This window comes from Pan troglodytes, chromosome 16 (assembly GCF_028858775.2).
Source record: "Pan troglodytes isolate AG18354 chromosome 16, NHGRI_mPanTro3-v2.0_pri, whole genome shotgun sequence".
NCBI lineage: Eukaryota > Metazoa > Chordata > Mammalia > Primates > Hominidae > Pan > Pan troglodytes.
In genome coordinates this window covers 61,568,678-61,589,589 of record NC_072414.2, presented here as the reverse complement: position 1 = coordinate 61,589,589, position 20,912 = coordinate 61,568,678, and the positions used below count along the sequence as shown (strand labels likewise).

General features: G+C 48.7%; 1 long non-coding RNA gene across 25 annotated transcripts in view; it reads right to left on the bottom strand.

The window, feature by feature from the left end:
* The window catches only part of LOC104002363 (uncharacterized), a 249,704-nt gene that overhangs the window by 124,594 nt on the left and 104,198 nt on the right, over positions 1-20,912 (bottom strand). For 12 of the 25 annotated variants that reach the window (XR_008539336.2, XR_008539338.2, XR_008539333.2 and 9 more), the window contains 3 exons: positions 17,409-17,573; positions 12,719-12,928; positions 9,857-9,992 (listed from right to left, as the gene is read on the bottom strand). This is a non-coding gene — a long non-coding RNA (uncharacterized LOC104002363). Of the gene's footprint in view, positions 1-9,856; positions 9,993-12,401; positions 12,929-16,872; positions 17,574-20,912 lie in introns of those variants that run through there. The other 13 variants (XR_008539330.1, XR_010151406.1, XR_010151409.1 and 10 more) reach the window with 4 other exon arrangements.

The window sequence follows — 20,912 nt, the reverse complement described above, 5'->3', positions numbered from 1 at the left end:
TGCAAAGAGAAAAAAAGGAGTTGACTCCTTCTCAATTTCCTGGAAGGCTTACTCAGCAACGTCCTAGCTGCCAGGAAGGCTGTGAAATGTGGCCTTTTAACTGTACATGTTTCTTCCTCGTTAAATCAGGAGTTATTACAAAAGAAGAAGGTAATCATGGATGTCAGGAAGGAACCAGAAATCTCTGCCCCAGATGATGTAAGAATGAAGCATAGGGGGATTGATTCAACCAAGTCAAGGTTGGCAGTCATGGCTGTAAGAGCTCAGCTGAGGCCCGGAGGCTATATGAGATCCAGACAAGCAGAGGGGTTGGGAAGAATTCTAGGCAGAGGACAACTCTGATGTGAGCTCAACAGGGCAGCAGAAAGAGCTGTGGAGTGGGTCAGGAGACCTGGCTATAAGTCCGGGCTCTGCAGGAACATCATGTTCCTTTCAGAGCTTCTCCAGCTGTCAAGTGAGAACTCTGCACTCAGATCCTGTGAAATATTTATTAGGACCTCTGCTAGGCTATGATGGGGCAGGGAGAGGGCACGGCACTTTATGCCACAGCCCCATTCTCTTAGGGCTTACAGACAAGATGGAGAGAGGAAACTCATACTGTTTGGAAGCTGTAAAGAGAGAACTGGATCAGGCACAGAAACCAAGCCCCCATGGAGGGTTCAGAGTTCATATCTGGACACCATCAGGGTCACACATGGCCTTGAATCCACCTGGGATGTTCCACTGCTGGGCCAGCATTCTCCCTGCAGGCACAGAGGAAATGGTTGCACACATCCCTGAAGGCCTCTCCTTGGATTTGATTCTTGATGAAGCCGCATTGTTGGCCTGCAATGGTGGTGGGGGAATGGGGGGAACCACCACTTACAAGCACATTCTGCATCTTCATTTTCACAACGCTCCATCAGATAGGCAGTCATTATTCCCATTTCACAAATGAGGAAGCCGAGGCTCAGGGAGATAAAGTGACTTGTCCACATGATGATTCTGAGTGACTGTGAAATATTTATTAGGACCTCTGCTAGGCTATGCTGGGGCAGGGAGAGGGCACGGCACTTTACGCCACAGCCTCATTCTCTTAGGGCTTACAGACAAGATGGAGAGAGGAAACTCATACTGTTTGGAAGCTGCATGGATGAGAGGACGCTGAGGGGAGTCCTCAGAAAGCCCCAAAGCCTGTGACTATGGAACTTCAGCCAAGGGTCCCCTTGGGGCTCAGTTTCCTCACTGTAAAATGAAGTCACCTTAGCTGTGCTAATGACAGTTGTCACAGCTCCCATGCATCCAGCACCTACCACGCGCAGGTGCCTTCCCCTCCACATTGTTTCATCTCCACGACAACCCGGTACAGTTGGTCCCAAGTTTACAGACAAGGATTGGACCCCAAGTCCCTCTGTGGCTCTGACCACCACCAGGGCCTGCCTCTGGAAGATCCAGAGAAGACCATTCCCTGTGCCAGGGTGGACATCGCCCCTACTTCCCCTTGTCCTGGCCGGGCATCCAGAGCAGGGCGAGCATGCAGACGTGCCCCTGGCTAGTGGACCAGCAGCGGGAAGACACCAAAGGAAGCCTGTCACATTATTACTATTCAGGTCAAAACACCTCCCTGTGTTTAGACAAATTACAATCCGTAATTAGTTGCCATCACAGTGGAACAAGCCCACTGTGGTTTCAAAATCACAGTGACTGCTTTATTTAGCTACCGCGGTTGCAGCCAGGGACCACTGGGTTCTGCATCAAAGAAAATATCTGGGCTTTGGCTTTCCAGACTTCTCTTAGCCAGTCCCCTCCCAGCTCCACATGCACACCCCTGGCCTCCACCCTATGCCACAGTCTTAAGCCAGGGTCCCCACACCCATCCTTAAACTCTGAGTTCTAGAGTTTGTCCTTCCCTCTCTGTGCTTCCAAACCTATCCATCCTTTAAAGCCTAGCCTGGGGTCTCCTCCTCCAGGAAGGCCTCCCTGACTATCCCAGACCCACCAGCCTCTCTCACTTCTCCACCCGCATTGCTTTTCCATGCATTGGCTCATTAGCTCTCATATGGGGGCTGGAAAGAGAGAAGGAAGGGAAGGTAGACTGTGGAATAGGAGAGAGAAAGATGTGCCACAACCCCAGCCTTGGCGCTGCATTCCTGTGCTCTAGGGAAGAGGGAACCAGGGGGAAGGGGAGGGAGGGCTGATAGAGCCAGGTCAGAGGATGCTGCCTGCTCTGGTGTGGGAGGGTCTTGGCAGAGCTGGAGCTCTACATTCCAGAGGATTGTGGAGGAGAGGCTGGAGGTGTGGCATTGGGCAAGACCAGGTTCTTTCATGTGAATCTGAGCTAAGAGTGATTGGCTATCAAAGACCCCTGATTGGCTTTGCAAAGCCAGGACTTCCAGAACATGGAGGGGCAAGGACACAGGGTTCACAAGGTGCTAGGACACATTCAGCAGCTCCCTCACCAAACATTAGAAGAAATGTTGGATTTTTCTTAAGAAAGCACAACTCCATATATTTCCGCTCAATAGACTTTTTAAACAGGAATCTAGTGATGACATTGAGTATTCAGAGCTTAGGATCCTTGCTACTCTGAGAGATGGGTCCACAGTCAGCCTGGCCCATGGAGGCTAGGGACAGGCAGCCCAGAGCGGAGCGTCCCAAAAGAAGCTGATGTTCCCAAGAGATGTTTCCTTCTCTCCCCACTGCCATCTCTCAGGCTTTCAGGCCCAGGACTCCCAGTCCAGGTTCCAAGACAGACACCCCTAGAATGATGGGGTGATTTCAGAAATCAGGCATTCTGTTTTAGTCTGCTGGGGCTACCATAACAAAATACTGCAGAATACTGGGCAGCTGAAACAACAGAAATTTGTTTTTTCCCAATTCTGAAAGCTGGAAGTCCAAAATCAAGGTTCCAGTGGATTCCGTTTCTGGGGAGGTGCCTTTTCCTGGCCTGTATACGGCTGCCTCCTCACTGTGTTCTCACACGGCCTCTCCTTGCCACAAGCACACATGGATAGAGGGAGAGATTGCTACTTACAAAGGCACCAGTTCCATCAGTTCAGGGCCCGACCCTTATGGCTTTATTTAATGTTAATTATTCCCTTAAAGGCCCCATCTCCAATTATAGTCACACTGGGGTTTAGGGCTTCAACATATGAATTTTGAGGGGACATAAACATTCAACCCATAACATTCCAACCTCTATCTTATCATAAACCCCTTCACAACCTTCCTGGTAGAGTAGCAGTCCAGGGACAAGATTATTATCCCATGCAACAGATGAGAAAACTGAGACCCCCGAGGAATGGGCCACTTTGCACCCACTTTGCAGATGAAGACATTGAGTCTCAGTGAAATTAGTTAACTTGCCCAGAGGTCAACTGCACAGTTTTCTGTTCAAGAGACCATGGTGGTCTGATGAAATAGTTAATAAGAAAAATAATTAACGTTTACTAGGTACAAGTATATGAAATGGGTGCAGATGTAAGTGAAGACTACTAAGAGGGAAAATCTAGAAATTAAAAAAGTACCACACATTCCAAAGCATATGAAAACATTTGGGATCAGTCTGCTCTTCTCAATTGCCTGTTCATAGATAGGTATAGGCATAAGGTTAGGTAGATAGACATAGAGATAGAAATAAATAAGAAATATAGGGAAATCAAGGGTTAAAATAACTCAAGATCTTAAACTACTGGTTTGGAGTGACTACACATTTTATCCACTTATGTGCTGGCTATAAGATGCTTCTAAACTAAGCTTCAGAATCTAAAATCTAATAAACCAATAAATAGATCTCTTCACCTAGAAGTGCTATTTCAATGTCTATTACAACTTAAATTAAAATGATAAATAATAACAATAAGTAGATATAAGTCGTAGATCACAAACTCACATTTGCAAGAAATGTCCCTTTCTTTCATTCCACTAATTACCCCAGTGCATGGTCTTGAACCCCCTTAGGGCTAAGTTCTGGGCCCCCACTCCATAAAAAATCTACTATCATTGCTGATGTCTGTTCATAAGAAAACATAGGGCCAGGTTGGAAAAAAACAAATTTTGAGAAGACAGAAACTGCATCTGAAAGAAAGACTTACTTAAAAAGCAGAGAAGAGGCAGATTCAGGGGCAGAGGCTGAGAGATGGGGCAAGTCTATCCTTTCTATATAAAATATTGAGTGCTGGAGTTGGGCTCAGCATCTAAACTTTGACGCTCATGCAAAATTCTGTAACCAGAACTTCTGTGCAAAGCCACAGGGAAACTGAAATTTAGAAAACAAATCCTTAGTCCTATGGCAAATTAGTCATTCAGTGAATTGATGGTTTGGCAAATTGGCTTTTAGCAAATTGATTTTGGGTGTTTAGGCCTGCTTCCGGAAGGCTACCCACTAGCCAGTGAAGTGTGAGGAGCCTGATGGGTGGGAACACTTCCCAGAGCAGGCCTCTCTCCGTTGCCAGTCAGGAGGGGGGCCTCCAGGCTCAGTGGAGCCCCAGGAGGGTTCATAGGAAGCACCCTTTTGCCCACAGTCAGTTGTCAGGAAGTCCTACAGAGTGTGACTTCCACAGCTGCGCAGAAGCAGAACTAACACGTGGTCTATTCCAGGGGCTACGTTAGGATCTTTACATTTAAGAATTTGTACAAAAAACTGAAGCTCAGAAGCAAGAGACAGCTCCCCTCTGATCCATAAAAGTAGAGGGTAGCAGGCCATAATCTGCCTGACTGCAGAGGTCATGGAACATCCCCCCATCACGTTGCCTCGAGCACACACCAATAGCTGCTGTTTCTATTAGGCTCTATGGCTGGCTATGCCCAGGAGGTGTCCCTTTGGAGTTTAACAAACATCCTGAATATGAGATTATAAAGCCAACTGTACAAGTGAGAAAACGGAGGCTCAGAGAGTTGATGTGCAGATTCTGCAGGTAGCCCTCATCAACAGATTCCTGTGTATCTTCCCAGAATAAAAAAATGGAGCCTCTCCTGAGATAAATGTGCATAAGCTTTTAAAAGAAATTCATAAATGGATTTGGATTCATACTAACACATTCTTCTCTGCACCTTGCTTTTTTCATTTATTACACCATCACTTAAATTTTTTTAACAACTGTAATACATTCTATAGTATGAAAGTACCATAATATATTTAGTACATATCAGTAATATCATGCTTAATTGTTAATATAAACATTATGTATTGATCCTATTGTATAACCACTTTTACTGAGGAATATTTCAGTTGTTTCTAGATTTTTGCTATTGCGTTAGGTTTTCTATAACATTTCCAAAGAATATATCCCAAAGATTTTGTGAATCTCCAAATTTACTAATACCAGCATGGTGTGGTTTGAAAGTCCCTCCAAAACTCTCATTGAAATTTAAATGCCATCATGACAGTGTTAAAAGGTGGGATAATTAAGAGGTGATTAATTCAGGAGGTCTTCACCCTTATGAGTGGATTAATGTTATTATCGTGAGAAAGGGTTCATTGTTGCAAGCGTGGGTTGTTATAAAAGTGAGTTCAGCTCTCTTTTGCTCTCCTGGGCTTTTGTGCCCTTCTGCCTTCTACCATGAGATGACACAGCAAGAAGGCCCTTGCAAGATGCCAACCCTTCAACCTTGGCCTTCCCAGTCTCCTGAACTGTAATGAATAAATTTATTTTCTTTATAAATTACCCAGTCTGTGGTATTCTGTCATAGCAGCAGAAAATGGACTAAGACATAGTATAACACATAACTTATCTCATATGGTAAAATAAATATATATATATTTTTTTTATTTCAGATATATATATACCTGAAAATTATGACCAATCACAGTGGCTCACACCTGTAATCCCAGCACCTTGGGAGGCCAAGGCTGGTGGATTACCTGAGTTCAGGAGTTCAAGACCAGCCTGGCCAACGTGGTGAAACCCCATCTCTACTAAAAATACAAAAATTAGTCAGGGTTGTGTTGTGCACCTGTAATCCCAGCTACTCAGGAAGCTGAGGCAGGAGAATTTGCTTGAACCTGGGAGATGGAGGCTGCTGTGAGCTGAGACTGCCCCACTACAATCCAGCCTGGATGACAGAGTGAGACTCCATCTCAAAAAAAAAAAAAAAAGAAAAGCTTAAGTTACCTCAAGTTTCTATTTTCTGGCTTAAAATCTTCACTTTCTTATTCTCCATGGCCTCCTCCTCCACACTGCTACCCACAACCCCAGTAGTTGGCTTTCTTGGTTATCATTCATGAGTTTGAACCCTTGAGGGCAAATTGGGATGAGATACTGGTCAATGGACAAGACCCTTCCCAGGCCAAATCTCATTCCCTTTTATGAGCCTCAAACACCAACAATTCACATTCCACTTCAGCCAATTTACACATGGTGGCATGCAATAGACCTTGAAGTCATTTATGGGTAGTTAAACCTCAAAGCTTAATCTGAAAAATCCAACCATTGCCTGCACCCCAAAATCTTCTGCCAGGCTGCCCAAATCTGAACATCTGCAGATGCCTGCTGACAGATGGCGTGTACCTGTACAGGGACTTGCACTAGAACCATGCCCACCTTAGCCCTCCATGTTGGCTGTGGCCCAGAAGGCTAGTGGGATCATTGACAAAGACACTCATGTTTGAGGAGGCACCATCCCATTTTTTATCCACTTATTTTTTTTCAGACAGACCACACACTCTCCAAGGCTTCCTCCTATACTGATGCTTTGTGGTCCTGAAACTCAGAGTCATTTGGGCTACAACCTTTATGAGGTGTAATAGAATAGAATTAAGACAAGAACTTGGCGAATTCTTACTGGGGCAAACCACTCAGCAGGCAGTTCGATGGAAGGAAGGATAAGCTAGGAATGCATTTTGATGGCTATCCCTCTGAGTGTACCTGTCACACCCCAGAAGCATGCTTTAGAAGAAGGAGAGAGTAGGACAGAGCCCAGCAAGGTGAGCACCATCTGAGTAACTGCATGGACCCCAGAAACACCCCCACTGTGAGCCAATGACCCAGGCAACTACTCCTCACACCTGAGGCCAAACTTCCCCATCCCCTTCTTGGAAACATATGATAGCTCTGAGGACACAGGAAAGAAGAAAACACCTTTCTTCTTCCCTTCAAGGAGCCCACAGTTCAGAGACAGGCAAAGACAAAGTAGAGATCCAGACAATGCTGGGATAGAGGGGCTAGCGTTGGGGTGGGCAAAGGGGATGGAGTGAGTGTTTGATTGGTCTGGAAGTCCCCTGAAACTGCAAGTGTGATGATAGAGCAGATCAAAGCTGCTAGCTCCTGTCCTCTTCACCCAGCCTGGCACAGAAAGAATAAGTCCAGTAGGGCCTCCATGTGTGAGGGCCTGCGGCATCAGGGATTTGTAGATTTCTGAAAACTTTGCCTTTCTCTGTGCTTACTGTTTTGTTGCCTAGTGTGTTTACCTTCTCTGATTAGTGATAAAGCCCCCATTATGCAAATGGCCAGAGTGCTTGTCTTTGGGAACAGTGAGGGGAGTGGTGGCATGCTGAGAGGCTTCTTTCCATTCCCCAGCCAGGCTCAGGGACAGAACCCCACCATGAGCACCACGATGGGTGAAAGGGTTAATGAGGAAGTTGCAACAGGCTGAATCCCCAGAACCTTTAGGGAGGGAAGAAGAGCAGTCGGGGATGCCTGCCTGGACATGGGGTTTAAGCAGACTCCTGGGCTTCTCCCCAACTCTCCTCTAGACCAGAGCTGTCTTATTTTATTAACAATTCAGAAACAGTGGCTACAACAGACACTCTTCACATCACCAGAAGCCTGGTACCTAATAACTGAGGGGCATATGAGTGGCACAGAGGTCACTGTACCCGCTAGATCTGATACACCTGAGTCAGATAACTGCCCGATGAGGTCAGTGATCATGAACTGACGTCAATGGAAGAAGGAGAGGAGGACATTCTCTCATGACTCTCACTTTATCTTCACCAAGCGTAAAGGGTAGGTATTAAGAGTCCCCTCTTACAGATAGGGAAGTTCAGTCTTGGTAAGGTTAAGCACCTTGTCCAAGTTCACCCACCCGAGTTGAATCCAAATCTTTTATCCTCAGAAGGCAGCTGCATCCACTGAGCCGTCTCTGATGATGGTCTGCTAAAGCTGCCCCATGATTCTGTTGCACTCACATCTCAGTACAGTGACCTTTGCCCATGTCAATGGCCAGTGTGCCGTTGCTGCCAGACAACAGATGAGGCAGCCTCTGGAATCAACACTACAAAGCAGAAAACAACCCTTGACCCTACTCATTGTAAACTCTTTCCTACCAGAACAAAGACGGTAGAAAATTCCTCCCATCACAGAATCCCACGCACAGAGTCTACTGATTGCAGGGCAAAATGAGGGCTAGTGATGACCCCCAGCCTAGGGCACAGATGCCCACTGACCCATCAGCTCTACCCTTCTCTTTCTTCTGCAGACAGTGGGGGCAGGGATAAAATAGTCAAAAGCAGGCTTTTGTTACAAAGTCTGTCCACTTGCTCTGCCCTGAACACTTAGCAATTTGCAATTATAGCATCTAATGGATGCTTCCTCATTTTTTGCTAAATTAGTACATGCGTGAATGAGAGTGAATGAATGAAGAAAACTGGCACATGTAAAGCACTTCCTACTTTTCACATCACCTCTGCATCTATTATCTCATCTTATCCTTCAGATACTCCTGTGAATGTAGTGTTGGAATTCTTGCTTTGCAGATGGAAAAACTGAAGCCCAGAGAGATGATTGTTTCACATACGATAATGGCAGAGCTTGGACTAGGATCCTAGCCCAGCACTCCTACTGTGGTCCTTCTTCCCTGCGGTGGCTGCTGACTTGAGAAAGGATCTCCAGCCGCCCAGTCTTGCAAAAACAGCAGCTTAGCGCCAAAAGGCACGGCTTCCCTAAATGCCCAGCTCACCACCTGGAGGTGACCGGTGAGGCTGGGGCTACTGGAAAGGCCCCAGAGAAAAGGAGCTCTCTTGCCCCCAGGGAGCACTCATGTCTTTCTAAACAGACCTCAACATTTTTCCCGGGTTAGATCAGAATTTCCAGATCTGGATAAGAACTGGAAACTTCCTATCCATTACCTTTCTGATTCTGACTCACTTCAGGGGCTGGGAGGTGGGAGAGGTGAGATGCTCAAGTCCCACCTATTCTAAAAACAAAAAAGTCTCTTCAACCCCCAAAGTGGGTCATTCTAGAAATGTTTACTGCACATATGTTATCCCGAGCACTGAACACCCAGCACGGAGCTCAAAGCTGTACCGTCGGGAGTGGCTGCGGCAGCCTGCCTCTCCTGCATGAGTTTCACAGCCTACACCCTCTTCTGCCATTCTGCCATTGAACTCAAGCCAAGGGCACCAACGGCCTTCCTGCCAGTGGTCAGACCAAGTCCTGTCTGACTCAGTCTGTGCAGCACTCAAGCATGTTACCTGCTCCTTCTCCACAGTGCTCCTCTCAGCCTCCGTCATACCCTGCCCTCCTAGCCCCTCCTATGCCAGTACCGAGGTCTTGCATAGGCCTTCTTCCTGTCTCTACACACTGCCGTTTAATCACGTCATCTACATCACAGAGGTCCAAATGCTGCCTAATGCCGATGGTGCCCAAGTCAATTCTCCAGAAGAGATCTCTTTGCCAAACTTGACACCAAATGCTTGTTGGATGTCCTTTCCTGAGCGGCCTCGGGCATCCAAACCTTAGCATCACCAAAATTGGATTCACATATGCACCTTACACCATATCTGCTCCTCCTCTGCTCACAGGATTGGTGAGCAGCGAGTGGCCCCGAGCCATCAGCCACCTGAGTAGGAGACCTGGAGTCAGCCTTGCCTCCCCCTCCTCCTCTCCTCCGCCTCCTCCTCACCTCCCTCTCCTCCTCGCCTCCCCCTCCTCCTCACCTTGCCCTCATGGCCATGCAGTTGTGTGGCTTCCACCTGCCCGAGGTCCCTCAGAGCGCTGCCTCTACTTCTGTCGCCCACCTCCTCTTCTCTTCCTGAACTAGTGCAACAGCCTCCTTTCTGGTCTTCACACCACCTACAGGATAAAGACTCCAAGTACCTCCATGATCAAAGTCCCGCCTTCTCCCCAGCCTTGTCTCCAGTCTCCTGCACTTACTCCAGTGGCCCCAAACAGTCCTGATCCCAGAAAGGACTCTGTCCTCTCACCTGCCAGCCTGCATGTAGGTGTTTCCCTCAGACTGATGTGCCCTTTCCAGAAAGTTCTCTCCCAGCCCTCCACCCCCATCTAGGGAACCCTTACTGTTTTTCCTCCAACTCAGCTCAAACATCGCCTCCTCTGAGAAGCGGCCCCATGCACCTCCCGCAATGTTCCCATACGAGCCAGTGCAGCCATCATCAGGGCACTTGCCACCGTGAATTGGCAGGCCTCAGGCACATCTCACACCTACAAAACCCAGAGCCCTGCAAGGACCGTGTTCTGTGCTCACACCCCTCTGTGTGTCTAGGCCCTGGTGATCTTATGGCCAATGGTGAGCCTCAGTGAATGACTACGTGAATGGGTAGTACAGGTAGTGGGTTTGCTGGAATAAAAAGACGTCCATCCACCAGGGACTGGAGGTGACAGCACCAACAAGTCAGGGGGAAGGAAAGCAACAAAACCCATCCATCAGGTCCCAGAGGTTTACAGGCAGCTAGAGAGAGACGAGTCTCTCAAGACCGATAACAAGCCAGGGCAGCTTGCAATGAGCTCCGCAGCGCCCTGGTGACCTCCAGAGCTCAGAGGAACAGGGGCACTGGGGAGGGCGGGGGAAGCTTAGGAGGTGGCCTCCTCCCATGCTACCACCCGACCTTCCAGGGAATGAGCAGAATGGAGGTTGAAGGATTGAAGGAGATGCTTTGCTTATCCAACCAAACCCCACCCAGAAGGTGCCTCCAGAGCTCCTGAGGTTCTTGCTGGGAAGAACCTGGTGCCGCCTTTTAACTATGGAGCCTGAGTGCTGGCAGTGGTGAGGGAAAAGGGTAACAAAGGCAGCAGAAAGAGGCATCCCCACCCAGCGAACAGCCAGATGCCAGGCGGGTGTTCCCCTCCCCACCCCAAGGTGGCTGCCTGCAGTGTCTACGTGCTTGTCTTTCTGGAAGACAGGCCCTACTAGGGCTTCAGAGTTAGGCCCAACCTCCTGCCCCCGCAGGAAGGAGCAGAAATGCAGAGCTAAGAGCACCTAGAGAAGGCAGGAAGGGCAGAGATGCAGGTGCACAGGTAACCTCTTCTGTTTGACTTTGGGCCAACTAGGGTTAGGAGTAATGGACTTAACCTGACCTTGGTCTTCTATGATCCAGAGAAATGTAAATACTGAAACACAGGCCAACAGTAAAGCGGCAGGTGCAGGGAATCCAGCCACTCCTGGCAAAGTGTCATGGTCCAGCTAGGGACTCCCAGTGACCCAAGCTTCCCCCACCTGTCTCCTTTACCTTACAGGTAGCACCTTCCTCCTCCTTCCTATCCCTACCCCAGGGCCAGGCTGTCTCTCTCTTCCTGACCAGCAAAACCTGAATCTTAGGTTATAAACTCTGGAAGGGGCTCAGAGCTTGGCTGTCCCAAAACCCACTTTTGCAGAGGAGGAAACTGAGGCCCAAGGAAGAAAAAGACCTACTGCAGATCACCTGGCTTCCAGGCTCCTAGCACAAAGCTCTGTGTACTGACGAAGCTCTCAAATCCTGAAAACATCTGCTGTTAGTCCCACCCTCTCCAACCTCCATCCTTTCCCTTTCCCCAAAAAAACAAGGGCTGCATTTTCAGAGTTGAAAGTAGGGTGCTAAATGGGCAAAAGTATAGTGGTGGGATTTGAGGCATGGAAGAGGAAAAGCCACAGGGGATGGCCTGAAAACACTGCTGTGTGCTGAGTCAGGCTGCCTGTGCCTGTTCTGCTGTATCCTGGCTCCTGGCTTTCCTCCCCACCCCTGGGCCTGACAGATGACAACTGAAGGTGGGGCCAGCCCAAGAGAGAAAGGGCCAGAGGAAGTTGTGGTGGGTGCCCCGACCCTGGTCCCTAGATATTGTCTGAAGCCTACTGAAGGGTGAGTCTGCATCTTCCAAACACTTGCCCACAACCACAGTGACAGAAGAGGAGCGGGCCCTGAGATCTCTCTCTGCTGTAGGTCCAAATGCTACCCTCCTACAATACCAGCAATACTGATGCCACCAACCCCCATGATGGCACCAGGATGGGGAAGGCAGAGACGGGCCTCTGGTGCCCTCTGCTGTTCAGCACTCCCGTGCCACAGCCTGAGGGTTGGCACTGTGGCTGGCAGGGGGACCCAGGGAATGTCTCCAGCCCCTAGGGTTGCCCCAGCTTTTAGCAGCCCTCCATCTACTTCCCAGAAGGATCCAGGAAATGTGTGATGCTGAAGCCCTGGCTAAGGCAATGCACCCGCCAGATCACCCAGGGTGTGGTGTAGTAGCAAACAATCCCCAACACGAAATGGCTCCAAATCAGGCAGGTTTATTTAGCTGGACAAGCTCTGTGTCCATTTTCTAAGATCCAGGTTGAGGCAGTAGCCACCACCATCTGGAATGATGCTGGCTACAGTGACTGAGAGCAAGAGACTGAGGACCTCACACAGACAGTGAAAAACTTCCACTCACAGCTCACTGGTGGGATCTATCACAGACCCACCCAAGCAAAAGAGGCAGAAAGTGCAATCCCACCAGGTGCCCAGAAGTCAGGAGCTAGGGACACTGAGAGGGCACATTCCTGACTACTGATGGCTTCCGGCTCATTCTCCCTCCTGCAAGCAAAGTACCTCATCCCTCCCCAGGGAATGCAGCAGGGGCAGCATAGTCCTCAGGTGCAGGGTCTCAGGGTGGTATGTTGGCATCCCATATCAGCAGTGAGGGGCAGTAATCCCTGCTTCACACGTAGATGTGGTGCCTCTTGATCCAGTGACCTGCGACCTAAGAATCCCAGTTTTCTGCTTCCTGTTAAAATTCAGTCCTCAGTGGTACAGCCAGGGCTAGAGAGTGGCAAAAAAACACACCAGTAGGAAAGCAGAAAAATGAGAGCCATATCTCAGGGGATACTGCTCCATGGCAGCCCTGCCATCCCTGGGCAGACTTTAAGAGTCCCTGTCCTGGAGGTGGGCATCGTCCTTGATCAGGCAGCTGTGGCCTCTCCCCTGCGTATCTCTCCTCATTGGTTTTTTCTGTGCCCTGCTCCCTTCGCCGTCTGTCTGGCTGCCTCAGTTTCTCCTGACTTAATACCTTGTGCTGTGTGTGGCTCTGTAATGGCCACCTCACTCTTGAGCCTCCCAGACTGCTGAGTGGTCCCAACTTAGGGTCTCAGTTCAAATTCCAGACACACAGAGAGACTCCCATTTCACTGGCCTAATTGATTATTCAGAGCCAGGCACGCAAGTCACAGTTATGTGCAGTTTCCGAACGGGCCATCTGAACAGGGGATGCTGGAGAGACCCCACGCTGCCTGCACATCTGGTGGTGTGGGAGGAGAGCGTGGGCACACCCATGAAGGATTGTTTTCTCTGAAACACAGAGCGTGGAGTTGCCCTTGAATGTACTCTGAAGACATACGATTTGGGAGGAGGAAGTGAGGTTTGGCCTTCCCCAACCTCAGACTGCTCATTGCTTTCTTTACTCCTCTGAGTCTCAGTTTCCTCATCCATACAGTGGGAACAATAATCACTGTCCTCATCCTTCTCCCTCGCTCACTCCTGTGGGCCCTCATGCCCCTGATGGAACCAGTCCTGGGTCCTGGCTGCCTGAGCTGGGTTCACAGTCTGGGCTGACCTGTGGCCTGCCTCTCCAGAAACATTTGCGTTTGTATAGAGAACTGTTGGAGACTGACAAGCCAACAGATCAACCTGTAATGGCAAAATATAAGGCAGAGAGATGCCAAAAGAGAGAATACTTTGGTAGGAGGGAGGGAAGCACTCAAGATCTGCCTGGATAAGAATTCTAATCTCTGCTGCTGACTGTTCAGTTCCTCCTTCATGGGAGAAATGAGTCAGGCCTATCTTGAATGACAACTCTTGTTACCAGAATCCTCAGGTCATTTCTAGGGTAACTCTCCTTTAAGGGATGTGTGTGGGGGCAGCTCTTCGTAGGTACATGCACCCTGCCTCCCTGCCCCACGTGCTCTACATTCTCCCTGTGCTCAGAACTGTGCTGACTCGGGCACAGTTCTGATGATGCGGAAACTAGTGCAGCCCACATTTCTCAACCTCGGGGACGGATGTGCTGCCTTGTTGTATTTTTGTTCTTTGTTCTTTGAAAACCTCTGCTTTTTCTTCTACCCATCCACCTCTTTAGCTGCTAATCGGGGGTGGTCTGAAGACCCACGTCGTGTGTTTATTTTATCATGGTTCCAAAGCTGCAGTCATATCTCAGCAGGGAGCTGCACCATCCACATGCCTTTGAACTCAGAAACCCCCACGTGGGTTTTGGTAACCAGGGCTGGCATATCCCCACTCGACAGCACTGTGTGCTTAGCCCACTGCCCACCTGGCTCCCCCTACCTCGCTGCCCCTGCCCTAATACCCTCCTGCAGGGTTCCTCCAGGGTCTCATCGTGGTCCAGTCTCTGGGCGCTAGCACAGTCCCCTCATTCCCTACCCACCCTCACTGCCCAATGCAAACCCTGCCTCCTGCCCTCTGTGACTTAGAGCTGACTGCTTAAACTCTCTGGACTACGGCCTCACTGTAACAAGAAAGGATTTGAGAAAGCAGAATTTCCCAGCTCTGGATCCTTTCCTTCCCCCATCTCCTTTAAAGCATATCAAGAAAGAATGGCAGTGAATGTTGGTAGAGTGCTTTACAGTCTACAGAATATGAGCACATTCATGACTTTGTGTGAAGTCACTGATAGCCCCTGGGGGTAATTATTCTTACCATTTCTGTTTTACAGAGGCAGAGGCACAAACTGAGACTCAGAGGGGTTCAGTAACTTATCTAAGGTCACACAGCTAGTTTAAAGAAGAAAAAAAGAAATGGCCAGGCATGGTGGCTCACACCTGTAATCCCAGCACTTTGGGACGCCGAGGCAGGCAGATCACCTGAGGTCAGGAGTTCAAGACCAGCCTGGCCAACATGGTGAAACCCTGTCCCTGCTAAAAATACAAAAATTAGCTGGGCATGGTGGTGTATGCCTGTAATCCCAGCTACTTGGGAGGCTGAGGCAGGAGAATCACTTGAACCCAGGAGGCGGAGATTGCAGTGAGCCAAGATTCTGCCACTGCACTCCAGCCTGGGCCACAGAGCAAGACTCCATCTCAAAAAAAAAAAAAAAAAAAAAGGATTGGGATTAAATTTCAGGTATTCAGACCACATGCCCTTCCTACTTTAGCAGATGATGTCTCTCCCACCCACTCTGGCTAATGGCTGCAATCCTTATCGCCCACAGTAAGAAGAGACTTAGGGTGCAGCTCTTCCCCACATCCCTGGGATAGGGAGCCAGAGGGTCACAGAGCATCACTACCAAACAGGTTGTCTTGGACCTCAGGGAACTGTCAGAGGGAAGAATTATGATTTTAAACCTTGTCCACATGTGGACCCCTCACTGGCCTGGGTGTCTTTGGAGCAGCAGAGCTGGTTCTAATTGGCAAGGCCAGCCTAGGTGGTGCCCTGTCCTCTCGAAGTGACAAAGCAGGGCTTTCCTGGGGCCAATGCCTGTGGCAACTCCTCCTGACACACCTTTCCCAGTTTGCCAGGGGTGTAGCCTAGGATCAGAAGCTAGTTCCACCCTCCTCTGCACCTTGGTTTCTCTTTCTATAAAATGCGGAATAATCTCCACTTTCCTGTCCCTACTATCCAGTAGGAGTCGGGGAGGACAAGAGGGCATGAGCTGGTGTTTCTCACGGGACTTTGATGCCTTAATAGAGGTGATATTTGGATAAAAATATAAGAGCAAGCATGGACTCCAGTGCTTCCTAAGAAAAGGACTCTAGAGGAGAAACTAACTCTCAGGCACATTCTGGGGAATTAAATTTTCTAGATTTCTAGAAGCCCCCTTGATATCAGCTCTTATGGCTACAAACCCTTCTACCATTCCAGAGAGTGGTTCTCTGAGACCACACCTGGAAATGACTTTGCCAGTCTGCAGGGACAATCTGCCTTGGGGCTAGGGCTGGATGAGGGTGACTGCAGGGGGCAATGTGAGGTGGACCTGGAGCCCCCATAGCTCAGGAGTGACATTTGCAGATCCGTCCCCAAGAGTTGTTTGGTTTAGCTCCTTTGGTTCTTTCTCAAAAGAGTCAAGTTTGGTAAAAATCCGGGAATTCATTTAACATGATCACAGGAAGGCGCATTAGAATAAAATGCGTATGAACAGCTGCTATTACTCCTTTGGGTACATATTCCTGCTTACCATGATCCAGTACCTTTGTCACTTTAATAGAAAGCTCTTAGAGACTTGGTTTCCCAATCTGTAAAATGTAAGAGTTGCATTTCATTGTTGGGAGGTGAGGTCCCTTCTAGGCTAATACTTGCTTGGAGTAACACAACAAACAACAGATCCTTCAGGACTTAGGGGCTTGCATCCATTGAAGTACAGAAATAAAATATTTTTAAAAGACTAAAGGGAAAAGAGACTCTCCAGGTTTAGTCTGGGTAGGTGGTGGGGCCTGGCTGAACCTACTTCATCTCTGTTTCCCTTGCTCTTGACTTTCCCTTGGCAGTCTCTAACTTGCTGCCCTCTGTCACCACTACTCACAAGGACATTGGCCACCATATTACCCTAGTCCCCTTTCTGTAATTGTCGACTTCTGTACTGATTGTTCCCCAGTAATTGCAAGCTTTCTAAAGAGAATACATCTTCAGCTGTATTAGGCAGAGTTCTACAGAGAAACAGAACCAATAAGCAATACGAGATTAGATATAAATATATAGATGCATACATATATATATGTATATATGCATGCAGGTGTGTATATAGACAGAGAGAAACAGACAGAGACAGAGAGATTTATTTTAAGGAATTGTGTGGCTGGCAAGTCTGAAATCCATAGGGCAGGCTGGCAGGCTGAAAAGTTAAGTGAGGGTTAATGTCATAGACTGGAGTCCTGAGTTCGAATTCCACAGGGCAGCAGGCTGGAAACTCAGATAGGGTTTCTATGTTGTAGTCTCAAGGAGAATTCCATCTTCTTTAGGAAACCTCAATCTTTGTTCTTAATGCCTTCAACTGATTGGACAGGGCCCACCCATAGTATGGTGGGTAACCTGCTTTACTGATTTAAGCGTTAATCTCATCTAAAAAATACCTTTACCACCATGTCCAGACTAGCATTTGACCAAACAATGAGTTGGCATACTCCACGCAAGGTGACATGCAAAATGAACCATCACAGCACTTCTTGTGTCTTCATGTGCCCACCTGGTACATGGGGGTACAACTATCTGGCCCAAAAGGGTGGTCAATCCTGAGTGGATAAATAATAGGAATTTAGTCCTATGATGTGTCTTGATTTTTCTTTTCTTTTCTTACCTTCCTATTTTTATTAACCCGGGTCTTCTGCGCCCAAAGACTCAGCCTCATTCAGGACCATATTATGTTCATACTTCTGCTGCGTCCAAGGAGTGTTGACGAAAAAGTGGGGCCTTGGAGGGGTAGGGGCCAAGGGAGAGTTTCCCCTCTGCTCTTTGAAGTTCACTGAAAATGAATTTACAATAGGCAGATTAATAAGAGGAAAAGGCATACAAATTCGTTTAATGTGCATAAGCACACAGGAATTGCAAGAACATAATGACCTAAACCCAATGAGGTCCAGATGCTCATACGCCTTTCTTCATCAGGGAAGAGGAGATGGAGGAGAAAGTGGCTGTTTTGAGGGGTAGAAAATAATTTTTTTTTTTTGAGACGGAATCTCACTCTTTTGCCAGGCTGGAGTGCAGTGGCATGATCTCGGCTCACTGCAACCTCCACCTCCTGGGTTCAAGCAATTCTCCTGCCTCAGTCTCCTGAGTAGCTGAGACTACAGGCATGTGCCACTACACCCAGCTAATTTTTGTATTTTTAGTAGAGACAGGGTTTCACCATGTTGGCCAGGATGGTCTCGATCTCTTGACCTCGTGATCCTCCCGCTTCGGCCTCCCAGTGCTGGGATTACAGGCGTTAAGCCACCGCTCCTGGCCCAGCAAATGATTTTTAAGAGGAATGAATGGGCCCAATGCTCCAGACAATGGTTAGTAAATAATTATCTTTGGAAATGGAATGGGACCTAAAAACAGACAATTTGGGTCAGTGCTCCAAAGTATGGGTTGTAGGTGTGATGTTTAATTTTCAATCTCTTCCTCTGTGATATGGGTTTTAATCCTCTAGATAATGAAATTTCAGGGAGGGGATGGAAGGCAATTGTGTTCCTCTTCAGCCATCTGGTTTCTAGGTGGATGAGGGAACTTCAGAGAACAGCCTTGTCCTGTGTTTTGGGAGAGACAAGGGATTGAGAAACAGGAAGGTAGGAGGGGTAGGGAAGGTCAAGAGACCTTGAGGCTTCTTCTTTAGTCCAGCATGTCAAAGCACCATATTGGGGAGTATCATTTTCTGAGCCCCAACAGAGGTTGACACACCTGGGCTTAAGTCCCAGCTCCCCCATTCATTAGCAAGGAGTTGAACCCCTCAGAATGTGAGTTCTGTCTGTGCAGTGAAGGCATGGGGTGCCCACATGGTGGGTGTAGTGAGGCTGAGTGGGATAAGGCCCAGCACAGTGCCTGCCGTGAAGGAGGCACCCCATCATTTTCATAATGATGATTTTATTGCTCTTTTACACGCAATTAAAACTCACTAATTCAGACCTATCAGAGAGGGCAGTCAATGGCTGGAAAGTCCACATTAAAAAATAATTTAAAAATAATGTAGTTTTATTGCTTTAAAATATATTACTCGGTCCAGGCTAATAAAGTGTTGCATAGCGAGCCCTTGGGGGACTTGCATTAATGAACAAATAAGAACAATTTGAGGTTAGTCCATCCATTATTGGCATGGAACAGGGTGTCTCGGAAAGTATTTGCAAATGCCTCAAAACAAGGTATTATCTTCCATAGATTAAGTGTTTCCCCTGCAATCATCATGATGCATTTTCTTCATTCATCAGTTTCTCTCTACCCGGAAAGTGCTCCAGGCAAGTTCAGCACAGGACTGACCAGATTTTAACAGATTCTCACTCAGTGGTGATTGAGCATAAGACATTTCATTGAGTTAGGTCAAGGCCCTTATTTTATGTTCTTTCCTTTCAGAGAAACCTGTTTCAGGGTGCACATCTTGGCCTGCACCTCCCAGAGCTAGAATCGTTTCCATCAAACAGCAAAGAGGCTGTGCTTAGGAGCTTGGGCTCTGAACGCAGACAGAACTGGGTTCAAATCCCAGTCATCCCTAAGATAACTTCCCTCACAAGGTTGCTATAGGATTAAATTAGGTATACAGCTCAAGTACCTGAGAGACACGAAAGTCATGAATGGCAGTGAAAGAGCAAAAGCTCTCCTGCAGCACAGGGACCACCATTACCTAGAGGTGAGTCAGAAAGGCCCGCACACAGACCTAGTGAACCTCTGAGGCATAAGGAATGCTGAAATTATTATTCCTGGTGCTGGGCCAGTCCTTGGGTGATGATGAAATCTGCCTCCAGATAGGCTATGATTCCAAGGCAGGAGCCTAGGAATTACTGTCATTATTATTATTAGCAACAAAAATGACGGTTTATATTTTACAAGAGCTATCCAGCTTCTCTCAAAAGCTCCACTGAGACAGTGTATATTTGAGGAAGGTTGTGCAAGGGCCACGGTATTTGTTCCTCTGGGAATTCCAAGTGTGGACTGGGTTCACTCATCAGAGAACCACATCCCAGAATTAGCCCAGCACCTGCAGAAAGGCCTTTTCTGAGTGAAGGTCTGAGTTAAGCCCTTGATTCTACTCTGCCTCAGGGTAGAGAACCACCAGCGAAGGGGAAGTTCCTGGGACACCCTGAGAACCTGCCATCAGTCATCGTTTATTAAGCACTTAACTCTGGATGGGGGCTGGCGCTCTGTGATTGCCTGACTTTATCCTCATTACATTCAGCCCATAATGTCAATGTCAGACCATTGGCCCTCCCACCCCGCTTCATCAGAGGAGGGAGCTGTGTCCCAGAAGGCAGGGGGGACTTGCTCAAAGTCACAGAGCTGGTATAAATAAACACAGCATGCCAGTCTTCATTTTTTCTTTTTTCTCTTTTTTTTTTTTTTGAGACAGGATCTTGCTCTGTCGCCCAGGCTGGAGGGCAGTGGTGCGATCTCAGCTCACTGCAATCTCCGCCTCCCGGGTTCAAACGATTCTGCTGCCTCAGCCTCCCAAGTAGCTGGGACTACAGGTGTGTGCCACCACGCCCAGCTGAATTTTGTACTTTTAGTAGAGTCGGGGTTTCCCTACATTGGCCAGGCTGCTATCCAACTCCTGGCCTCAAGTCATCCACCTGCCTCGGCCTCCCAAAGTGCTGGTGAGAGGTGACAGCGTGCTGGCAGTCCTCAGAGCCCTCGCTTGCTCTCGGCACCTCCTCTGCCTGGGCTCCCACTTTGGTGGCACTTGAGGAGCACTTCAGCCCACCGCTGCACTGTGGGAGCCCCTTTCTGGGCTGGCCAAGGCCAGAGCCGGCTCCCTCAGCTTGCAGGGAGGTGTGGAGGGAGAGGCACGAGCGGGAACCGGGGCTGCGCAAGGCGCTTGTGGGCCAGCTGGAGTTCTGGGTGGGCGTGGGCTTGGCGGGCCTGCACTCGGAGCAGCCAGCTGGCCCTGCCGGCCCCAGGCAATGAAGGACTTAGCACACGGGCCAGCGGCTGCAGAGGGTGTACTGGGTCCCCCAGCAGTGCCAGCCCACAGGCGCTGTGCTCGATTTCTCACCGGGCCTTAGCTGCCTTCCTGCGGGGCAGGGCTGGGGACCTGCAGCCCGCCATGCCTGAGCCTCCCACCTGCTCCATGGGCTCCTGTGCAGCCCGAGCCTCCCCGACGAGTGCCGCCCCCTGC